The sequence below is a fragment of the Cyprinus carpio genome, chromosome B17, assembly GCF_018340385.1.
Source record: "Cyprinus carpio isolate SPL01 chromosome B17, ASM1834038v1, whole genome shotgun sequence".
Lineage (NCBI taxonomy): Eukaryota > Metazoa > Chordata > Actinopteri > Cypriniformes > Cyprinidae > Cyprinus > Cyprinus carpio.
In genome coordinates, this window is record NC_056613.1 from 8,395,787 (window position 1) to 8,407,891 (window position 12,105).

At 34.5% G+C, this 12,105-nt stretch overlaps 1 protein-coding gene and 1 long non-coding RNA gene across 2 annotated transcripts in view; one reads left to right on the plus strand and one right to left on the minus strand.

Moving 5' to 3' along the window:
- The window catches only part of LOC122140127 (HHIP-like protein 1), a 351,574-nt gene that overhangs the window by 31,421 nt on the left and 308,048 nt on the right, over window positions 1–12,105 (minus strand). The window lies entirely within an intron of this gene.
- Window positions 7,464–10,416, plus strand: LOC122140130. Its single transcript, XR_006156835.1, has 3 exons — window positions 7,464–7,538; window positions 8,511–8,609; window positions 9,958–10,416. It is a non-coding gene; the product is annotated as an uncharacterized LOC122140130 (long non-coding RNA).

Consider the following 12,105-nt stretch of genomic DNA (forward strand, 5'->3'; position numbering starts at 1 on the left):
ATATCAGCCAGTACAAGTCTAAGGGACCAAAGAGAGTGAAAACTGGGTCATGTAGATCAAAATTCGGTGAAAAAGCTGACTCATCTGAATCTGGGGAGAGGGAGAGAAATATGCACAGATCAAGCACTGCCTACAAGCAAAAAACACTCCAAAACAGTTCTAAGCAAATATGTTGGTGGTTTTTTGATGTCAGAGAGGATACATGGGGGGATGGACTTTCTCGAAAGTCAAGGAAACATTATTCTGAATTATGGACTGGTATTTCACCAGAAGTAACCGTTTAAAAAGTTCAAACACCTTTTATTGATGTTTTTTTTTTTTTTTTTACAGTCATGTAGCTTTTCACTTCACAAGACCTTAATTGATAGATTGGAGTCATGTGGATTACTGTGATGTTTTAATCAGCTGTTTGGACTCTCATTCTGACGGTACACCTTCACTTGCAGAGGATCCATTGGTAGAGCATGTGATGTTAATGACAAATTCTCCAAATCTGTTCTGATGCAGAAACAAACTCTTTTGCACTTGGATGGGCCTGAGTACATTTAATCATTTGTGGGTGAACTGTTCCTTTAAATGCATGTCATTGCACTAAGACTTGCATGTACAACACTTGGGCTGAATCTCAAAGCCTTGATGCCTGAAAATGGGACTCTGATTTCTTTATTATGACACTGTTACAGCTTTAAACAAAAGAAAAGGCCCTGGAGCTCTGACAGTTATATGAGACAAAGATACAGATCTGTCACTAACAATTTTCTCTTTCAGATGGTCTTTATCTCCAATTTTTCTAAGTCCCAGATTTATAGTCAAATATAGCACATCCTTCATCTCAATATATTTAGACGGCACAGCGACTAGTTGCTGTCAGTTTAATTGCATATGCTCATCTCTTGATATTCTAATGCTAATTTTTCCATATCTGTACATTCTCTGAGGATGTATGAAGCCTCGTTTCCTATTCATTGGCTCCATTGATAACTCAATTCTTTGAGGAAAGATATCTCTCTTTGTTCTGGATGTTATATTGTTCAACAATGGCCTGATCAAGGGCATTCTTTTCTGTTTACTTTAGGAAATATGAGCATTTTATTTACATAGCTTTTAGCTGATGGGAACTTTTTCCCACTGTATTCCCTCAAAAAGGTAGTAAACCACATAGTGAGCTGCGTTTTAGCTGTGTAATGTAGGGCTTAAGAGGATGTTGTTACCTGCAGGCGCTCATCAGTTCATGCCAAAGATCTCATTCATGGTGGGTCAAACCTGTGTTCAATTATGCATGCTCAGTCGTAGAACATTGCGGGCAGAAGGGAATTCATTTCACATCCAGTCTTTATGGTCTTATAATTAAGTTGTTTGATTAAAAAAGATTGAGAAGATACCTTTTATTTTTGAAAAGGGCCATTGTAATAATAATTTACAATTTGTAAATAATGACTTACATAGGTTTTTCATTGAATCATGTGTCACAATGATGTGAAAACTATTATAATTTCAAGATGTTTTTTGATGAATTGAAGGTTCAAATTAAAACAGGTATTTGAAATAGAAATCTTTGTAACTTTATAAAATGTATTTACTGTCACTTGTTTGATCAGTGTAATGCAGAATAAATGCATTCTTGTTGAGCATGTTTGTGTGTGTTTGTGTTTTTGTTTTTTTTTTTTTTTGTGTTTGTGTGTTTCATCCTTGGATCCCCCCACACACACACAACACACACACATATATCCTACAGGTCCCTTCTCAAAAAATTAGCATATTGTGAAAAAAAGTTAATTATTTTCCATAATTTAATGATAAAAATTAAACTTTCATATATTTTAGTCCATTCATCATTGCACACCAACTGAACGACTATTTTCAGGTCTTTTATTTGTTTTAATACTGATGATTTGGCATACAGCTCATGAAAACGCCAAAATTCCCCTATCTCATATATATATATATGTTTTTGATTTATTTCATAAAATTATATTTCTCATCATATAAGACCCTTCAGTACAATCAGGTGTTGCATGGCACTGTTTCCCTTGGCAGAGCTCATATTAGTACACATGGGCAATTGATGGAACATATACACGTAAACTTTGGAGAAAAGTTTTAAAAACAACCCTTTTTCCCCCCCCCCCTGAAAAAGTTCATCACCTCGATTAAGCTCCAGTAATCCCTTTGTGCGCTGTTTGCACACAGCAGCCATCAACTTAAGGGACAAGAAAACCAAAATGGGGATAATCACACACAGATGCGTTTTACTATGGAGAAATTCATTCATTCTTTATTGTACGTAGAGAGATTTTCATTTGTTGTCTGTTTTAGAAGAAAGGTATGAAAAGTAGGAAAGGCCATGATCTATTTACAAGGTGTTCATCTTGTTCAGAAGGTATTTCATGGCTGTGACACTCTAAATATGCAGAGATAAGAGTTTTTAAACACGGTGCCTTCTGGCTAAATTTCTTAGGTCATTATTTATGAAGCGTGACTGACATTACCTCTCAGTTCCAGAGCTTTCTGCTTTGCTTTCTTTTACCTTTACCTTTTACCCTCTTCTCAGATCACCACTCAGGAAATATCACCGTACCATCCGCTATCTATTTTTCATTTGCAAACATTTTTGCAAGGTTTTTTGTTATCATTCTGAAGTCAGATATGTTGAGGACAGCCACATTCTGCTCCATAACAAATGCTTTTTTTTTTCAGGTTTATACCCATAATGATAGACGACGGGAGAGGTGTTTCTTGCGGTTTCTTTGTGCTTGGATTGCTAGATCTTTATTTTTTAAAGTCATACTGAGTGCATTTTGTAAAAGCATATAGATGAGCTCGATTTTATGTTCTTCAGATTAAAACAATAAAATTTGCAGTACTGTCAGTTTTTAAGTGTTTAAATTTTGTCTTGATCAACACTGAAGACCAAGGAGATGATAAGATGAGGTCAGGCAGCAGCTGTATTTATAAACTGGCTGTGTTAGTGCTCTCTGGATCCCTCAGCGACTGTCTGGCCCATGCCAGAAATCTGGAGTAAAGCAAGTGGAAGTAAAATCTGTCTGGACAGTTTCTGTGTTGGCAGTATATGACCACTCATTATTACAAAATTAAGTCATATTAACAACTCAGAGGATTATAATAATTAGCTGATGTTAGATGAAGTTATCAGCATCAGCGAATTGAAATCCTCCCCGTCGAATTATTGAATCAGTATGATATGGTATGGTATACTGACCCCCATATTGGTTAACCACTAGACATTAAATCCAGCAACCAACTAGTGTTCAGAGAGACTAGAGGGTTAAAGGGTTTGATACTTTACTATCTTGTAATCACACACCCAGTCTCGGGTCTTTTTTTGTTTTTCTGGTGTAGTTGTTGGATTTTTACACGTCTCAAACTCATTCATGGAGTTTATATTTTAGTTCAAATTCTAATAGGCTTATGACATTTTAGAAAAACACATAATCTGGTATTTAATGACATTTCCTGCAGCAATCATCCACATAACATAAATACTTTTTCTTGCTTTTATTCCCTTTAGCAAGACTATCTTTGGCATCTGTTAAAATGACACATACCTACTTATACTGATATAGACTTTATGACTGGACATAGATGGATTTCTCATATCTCTGTATAAATATAGGTCTTCTACTGTAAAATGACTTGATATAGACTCTATGACTGGATATAGATTGATTTTTCAGTTTTTTTGAAAGAAGTCACTTTTGATTATAATAAGTACTCATTAAAAAAAAAATACTGATCCCATACATTTAAACAGTAGTGTACAGTACTGTACATTTCATCTTTTTTTGTTTCCACTTTGATTCATCTAGGGAACTGGAACATTTTTGGGTATGATTCGTACTGTTAATCCTCTCTAATTATGTCAATAATCTGTGTTTGACACTTTCTGCTTCTCTCCACAGCAGGGGAACATGGGAGATCTGAAGACACTTCGGAAAGGGCTGTCCCCGTATCACTCAGAGTCCGCGCTCTCCTCGCTATCCCAGTTTTCAGGACACCTTACCGAATGTACTTATCCCGCTGATTAAATCTGACATGACCTCATTATTTTGCATCAGAGCCAAAACCTAAACCACAGTTCAGCTTAAAAAGATGTTGTCATGTTGAGCCGATTTGGGAGATTTGACAACAATTAGCTGTTGCAATTCCAGCTAGTTTTTAAGGATTCTGCATTGCTCTTTGTTGATGCACGATGAGAATTGACCCATGCCACAGGAGCTTAAAACATCAGCCTGAATGACAGAGAAATGTATATGAAAGAATATGAGTTAAACTTTCTTAAACTTTTTCAGGTTAGTAGACAATTCAACATAAAAATTGTGGGACCACCCTATATGTAGAACAAGTATTTACCATTTTGTTGTGTGCATTTGCCCGTACATTCATGCCAATACAGTTTAGTATAATGGATCTAATCCTGATTTAATTTAGAAAATAAAACACACTGTTTGCAAATGAACTAAATAAAACAGAACTGTGTGTGCATTACAGTCAGTTGCGATATTGGAATAAGAGAACAGAAACACAATAAAAAATGAATGTTATCAGAATCAGGGTTGTTTATTATGAGTTGATTTGTCTTTTCAAATAACTCAGTTTATTTAAAATTATTCAGTTTCCATAGTCTTTAATGTCAGCTTTTTTTGTTGTTTTATTTTTTATTAATATCATCAACAGTTTGTGCTGCTTAATATTTTTGTGGTGATGCATTTTTTTCATGATTCTTTTATGAATAGAAAGCTCAGAAGCATATAAAAATTATTAATTTGAAATAGCAAATCTTTTGCAACAATCTAAAAGTCTTTACTGTTTTTGATCAAGTTTAATACATCTTTGCTGAATAAAAGTTGACTTTGATTTCTTTAAATAATGTCTTACTGACCCCCAAACTTTTGACAAAGATAGTGTCATTTTTGTATTTGGATGAGAACCTATTTTTATTATTTTAATATGCATATGTGCAGAACAGAAAAAAAAAGATGCTGTACTCGTAGGTCATTTCCTTTGTGATTGCAGGGAGGTTTCTTGTGCTCTGATCTCTGCTGGAGACTGTCTCGGTGCTCAGATTCGTTCATCATTGTTTTTTAGATAATCCTTGCCTAACCTAAAATGACTGACCTTATAGGAGCAATTCAGCCGGAACACCCCTAAAGTTTTACAAAGCCCATTTTCCAATGACAAAGCCCACAATGCTGTAAGGGATGAAACTGAATGCTGTTCATCATCATCATCGTTCTGTTTCCTTAAAAGGGTTCTTCTTTTATTATTCCTCTCGATCTCCCTAATAGAGGACAGCGTCCAGATCTATTAAGAGTGGTCAGATCATCATCCTCCTGCCTCATGTCACATTTCCATCAACTTTTCATGTCCTCAAAAAAGGTCATCTGCGAACCTGGTGCTATTAAGCTAAATCAAGTGCAACTCATCAATTTCATCTCTGTGACAGCCAAAACAATGCAACAGCTGCTCCACTTTATAATATAAAAAAAAATAAGGGACAGCTTTCCAACAGGAAGGAAGAAATCAATTAGATGAGTGGTTCCTCAGAGGCTGCTTGCAAGCCCAATGTCTGCGAGCTTCAATAAATGGCTTCATTATCATGGCTTTAAAAATTTATACAAAAAAAGATAAATTTGTTTTCGCAAGAAGATATTTTTAAAAAATCAATAGTGCGTAAATAAAGATAATAAGGCACTAGATAATGCGCAGCGGAAAAAAAAAAATTTAATAATGCTGCTGAAAACAATAATCAGTAATTTCGTAGAAGCAATACTAAAACAGATCATTTGCGGTTCGTTAAGCCAGTTAACCTGGGGAGAGGTAATCAGCGCAGATTGGTGCTGTTTTTAGAGTTTACATAACACTATTAAAATGTAGTGTGGAAATAAAAAAGGCGTCTGCTAAATGTAAATGTATATATACACAATACCATTTAAAAGTTTTGGGGTCAGTAATTTTGATCAAAGTTCAGTAAAAAACTAATTCTACCTTCTATTTTAATATATTTTAAAATAATTTTTTTTCCTTTGATGGTAAAGCTGAATTTTCAAGAGAGCCATCATTTTTCATCATTTTCACATGATCATTTCATCATAATTTTATTGATTTGGTGCTCAAGAAACATTTCTTATTATTATCAATGTTGAAAATGTTATTTTATATAGCAATCTTTACATTATGTAACATTATCAAAGTTTTTACCGTTACTTTTGATCAATTTAATGAATTTTAAATTGCATTATAACTTGTATAGGGCTATAACAATCTACATTTTCCTGTCTTCTTTATATTGAAATGTGCTGCATACATCAGAGTAAGGTTGTATGCATAGCAGTATTCAATGTGGATTTGTTTAATCCAGGATATAGTCTGTGATTTGGTGTTTATGATCAATGCATTTTGCAGATTAAACAGATGATAGATAAGCAGTGGGAGTTTATAGAGGCTTTAGTAAGGCTCTTCAGAACATCTAGTATTATTGGATTTGGATTTGTAGGCCTATAGAAATATGATGAACTTTGGCTGCATCTATAGTCCTCTGCTCTGTTTGTGACAGCACTAGGCACACTAGCCAATCACACAGATGTTCCTCATGGAAAGGCTTCAAAACTGGGCTCCAAACCAATGCGATGGATCACTTATTTTCATGTTTAATGCCTGGAGATGCCACTTGCTTCTTAATGGATTATTTTGAGTAATCGATAATCGGTTGTAAAATAGTGTTTTTAGGTCAACAGAATAAAAGCACGCAAGGCTGTTCTATAGCATTCTGAGCCCATTTCAGCATATTGGAATGTACAATAGAATGTAACCACTGTGCCTGTGTGTAAGAATATATTGTGATTTGCATTGAATAATATTTAGTATAGAAAAAAAATCCATATTTGAGCAACTGCTTGGGTTTTTTCTACTGGCAAATGAATGACAGCATGACAGCGACCATTGGTTCTGCATGACGCGCGACCCACTGGTTCGGGATGTACTCGGTCAGTCAAGGGTAAACTCCCCACAGCCTCTAGCCCATAATAAAACCTGCTGGCAGCTGCAAGTGAACATCACAGTCCTGTTCTCCCAGGCCAAAAGTGAGCTGGCAGTTTCCATCCAGGGGTCCTCTCCCGACCCCAGTGCTGAAATGCCAGTTCAATTGTTGTGGATTTAACGCTAGAATGGGACTCAAAGGGCTGTGTCCCTAAACATCAGGGGCTCACCAGACCCCGTGCACTGAAAGAGTTCTTTTTTTGTGTGTACATGTGGGGGGTGTAAGAGGAGATGTGTTTTATAATGAGATGCTTTAACCCATTTCGAGCCTTAGTTGACTCAGTGAAACAGCGTGGGCTTGCAGTGCTCGATCACTTCTGGTAATCTGAGAGAGCAATATGAGTGATTTTTGATCGTGATGAATGTGTGTCCATCTGTCTACAGGGGTCTGCGCAGGTGCCAGAAGTATGATCTGCCGCCCCCCCGTCACAGGATACCTGCCGGCTGCACAGAAACCAGAGGCTGTTGTCCATGCCATGAAAGTAAGTTTCTGTTGCACATATTGCAAAATCAAGCCATTCTTACTTGTCCTTACGTATATTTTCTTGTTTTCTCTGTTATCCCTCATTGTCTATCAGTAAAAAGTGTGGGGGGGGGGTTATTTTACAGAAATTAGATCAAGTTTCATGGTAAAAAACTTTCTCATGGTTTCTCACTTCTCACTCAGCAGAGGTTTTAGAATTAAAACCATCAGTTTTCAGTGTGAGTGTTCCTGTTACTTGTTATAGTAATACTGCCACCTATAGGATTTTCTGTGATTTTGTTGGATCTCTGATGTTTGAAAAGACAACAGAAACATTTTGGAAAAGTAATTTTGCTATTTTATTAGTTTTATATATATTTACTTCAATTTTATTTCAGTTTAAGAAATTTTAATACTTAAACATATACATTATATGTCGGAAAATATAAATTATAACTTTTATTATATTTTAATTGTTTTTATTTATACAGTTTGTTTTACTATTAATATAAATGTATAAATATCAATATAACTATTAATACAAATTAAATATAACTATTTAAGAAATTATTAAATAACTAAATTAAGTGATAATACTATTATATTTTAAATTTACATTAAATTTTATTAAATTAAAATACAATTATTTTATTATACACTTAAAAATACAATGCTAATATTTAAAAAAAAAAAATTTTTAAATCATTTTTTATATGAATTTTCTACATTTCAAACCTTAAATTACCAAGCTTTTATTTTGGTGGCTTTCGGGGGAAGTAAGCATATGCGCTGTTGGTTTTAACACTGCCGAGTAAAGCCAGAGTCCGTTTTGATTTGAGATATTATTCATTTTGTTGCACAAACAGTGCCTTAAGAGTTACACAGTACGTGTAAATAATTAGGATTGGTGGTTTGTTCAAGTCAGTAATGTTTGAGCCATAGTAATAGTGTTGCTTTATTTATCGAGCACCTCTGTTCATTTGCTTTGTAGGTATTAGAAGTCCATGAGAACCTAGACAGGAAGATCCTGGAGGACTACGAGGAGGATCTCAGTGAGAAAGAGAAAGCCATTGTCAGAGAGATGTGTAATGTGAGTACTTAGAAACATCTCCCATCTGCCTCCCCCTACCCTGAACCCCAGCTTACTTGCCTCCTGTCCATTAATAAAACCCTGTTAACAGAAAGGGGCTGTAAGTTTGTGCTCCCTTTCCCATGTGTTTGTTGTCCTGTCGCTTTGTATGATTACATCGGCTTTGATTGAGGACACTGTTTCAGTGTTGCACAACAGAGACCCACTTTCAGACCACTTTAATGAGAGGCCTTGGCAAAAGTCCTTGGAGTGTTTATTGCAGAGTTTTCATGCAATTAAAATAGCTTGAATACTGAAACAATGCAGGTTTATCAACTCCCTGAAGAGCCCCTGGAATCTGGGACCTGTGCTCTGTTCCTGCACGGAGAACCTCAGATAGCAAAATCTCAGATAACACAAGGGCTTCTTTCTTTTCTGATCGTAATTAGTCCCTAGTCCCACCCCACCAACCAGCCCCCCTTTTAGAAGCTCATTCTGTGTGAGTCATTGCTTAACTTGGGAATTCTTCACTTTATTATATGCAAATAGATTTTTAAAAAAATATAATAATATATATTGACTTATATAACTATTCCCTAAGAATGTAAAATTCTCAAAAAATTCTACCAGAATTTTATTTTTTGGGCCTTTACTTCTCTTCTAATAAAAGTATAGGAATATATTTAGCACTTCTCGCTAAGAAGTCTTTTAATTTTTTTTTTTTTTCATCTAAATTAGTTTTTATGTATTCAGATTGTAATTTTTCCCCCCTAAAGTTTTAATTGTTTTTTTTTTTTTTTTTTTTTTTTTTTAATTCATATATTCGTGTTGGTTTATTAGGTGCCATATATATATATATATATATATATATATACATATATATATATATATATATATATATATATATATATATATATATATTATAATTTGTAATAAATACATAGAAATAGTAAATGCATAAAAAGTGTTACAATCAATTAAATCAGTCATTTACATTTAATTTAAACATTTATTTTTTCTCTTTTTTTTTCATAAAGATTTTAGCTGGTTTACTGTGTTATTACTAATCTTTTACAATTAAAAAATATGTAGAATGAGAAAAACATACACACATTATTTATATTATGACATTATAGCTTACACGTTCTGTTAGGAAGCTTGTCTCCTGAACCCAAACATCAAATCATCATTATCATTCATTACACACGATATCAAAAATCCATACCATCACACATTATATGACCACATCTTCATTCCAGAACATGCTGCGTGATAGCACTGAAGGAATAGTTTGAGGACATTTTTCATTTTACCAGACTTCATATAGTCAAAAGATTCACCCAACTGTGTGTTTGCTTTGTGTGTTCAGGTGGTGTGGCGTAAGCTCGGTGATGCAGCAGGATCCAAACCCTCCATCCGCCAACATCTCTCTGGGAACCAGTTCAAAGGCCCTTTGTAGCTTCCATGTCAATGACCAGCAGGGCCTCGAACAAACAAACAAATCTGTGAATATGACAGGAGGAACCGTCAGTCTCAGAACTGGGCAACTTCGGGAAACCACACAAAGAACTTCGCTTCTACTGCCAGCTTCTTTCAGCCCATGGCATTCAGTTGAGACATTTCAAACCTATTACTTATGATGCCCGGAGGTAGTTTAACATATAATAGACTCACAATTAGCACAAGCTAAATCATAGCTCTATTTATGTGCACACTATCCAAGAATTCATACAAGGCAGCTTAATGGATTCATTTCTCGTTCCAGATAAGGAATTAAAGCACACAGCTCGTATACACAGATAAATACTCCATGGGGATACTCCTTCTTGTTTGAGTTGAGGGTTTAAAGGAAAAGTATTTTTTTAAAATTTAAATATTTCATTTTTTGCTACATTTAATGCATCCTTGCTAAATAAAAGTATTATTTAAAAAAAATAATAAAATCTTACTGACCCCAAACTTTCAAACAGTTGTTGTATATATATTTTTGACTTGAGCCACTCCCATCACGTCAGAATGTGACAGACTTTTATCATTACAACTAAACTCAAACATTACTTATATATGTATCAGCCATTGATTATTAACAAGTTCTATTCATTCATCAGTGTTAATTATGGACCATTAACATAGCTGAAAAACAAAACATAACAGTAAACCTTTTAATTAAATAAAAGTCCTTATTTCAGGTAGTTCATGAATAACATATTTTCTCAGGTTCCCAGAAATACATATTCTAAAATAATACTGTATACTTTATATGAATAAATTATATTACCTGGAAATATTCAAAGGATATATGCAGGCCAGCTCACGAGTTTAAGTATTTAATTAAAATGTGTTTTTTTTTTTTTCAAACAGTTTTTATAAATGCCAGCTCATCTCAAAGCATATTACTTTAAGTTACAAATTGACAATCGTGATTAATGAAGCTGCTTTCTGTGTCTTCATTTGTAAGTAAACAAATGAAAGCAGTTGGAGTCAAAATTCAATATCAATATCTTGTAATGTGTCCCAATGCTGTGCTTTTGATTGTATATGAGTCCTTATGGATTTGTGTGGTAGTAATATAATTAAAAGTACTGATAAGGGAATAGTTCAGCCAAAAATGAAAATTTGTTGAAAATGAACTCACCCTCTAGCTGTCTAAGATGTAGATGAATTTGTTTTTTCATCAGAACAGATTTGGAGAAATTTAGCATTACATCACTCGCTCACCAATGAATCCTCTTTTAGTGAATGGGTGCCGTCAGAATGAGAGTCATTGCAATGGTTTAAAGTTAAAATGCCTTAAAAATGGATTTGTTTCTTACAAACACGCTTCACAATATCGCGTGAATTATGATGTTTTGATCAGCTGTTTGAACTCTCATTCTGACGGCACCCATTCAGTGCAGAGGATCCACTGGTGAACTGGAGAAAGAAGCCAACACACACATCTTGGATGGCCTGAGTGTGAGTTAATTTTCAGCAATTTTTTTTTTTTTTGGCTGAACTATTCCATTAAATCTGTTTTGAGTCTACAAATTGAGTTCTGTATAAAAAAGAACTGGAACTGTATTTCAGGTTCTAGAAACTGAATAGGTGCAATAGAGAAACTCTGTGCTGAACGAATGCAAGTATGGAAGTGATGCGTGTTTTCTGTTTAGCCTGAGGTTTCATCAGTACACTATTTCAAAAAGCATTTTAATGTCGTAATCTGTGATCGGAGCATGTAAAGTACCTCAGCCAGTCACACTTTCCATTATTCCTTTTCCCAAGCTTAACATTTCTGCTTAAACGGAAAGAAATCAGACCATGCAGTATGTGTTGAAGAAAACTGGATTAATTGTAAGGTTTGCATTATTAATAATAAGCTTCTTTTGCTGAATTTTTTGTAAAGTGTCTAATTCTGCTCTATAGGCCTAGTTCATGAGACCGTCAGGCAACAGCTTTTATGTGCTTACTGTACATGATATATAGCGAAGTCTTATGAATGAAAGTAAATGAGAAAGCAGTAAATGAGATGTCTTTTGAG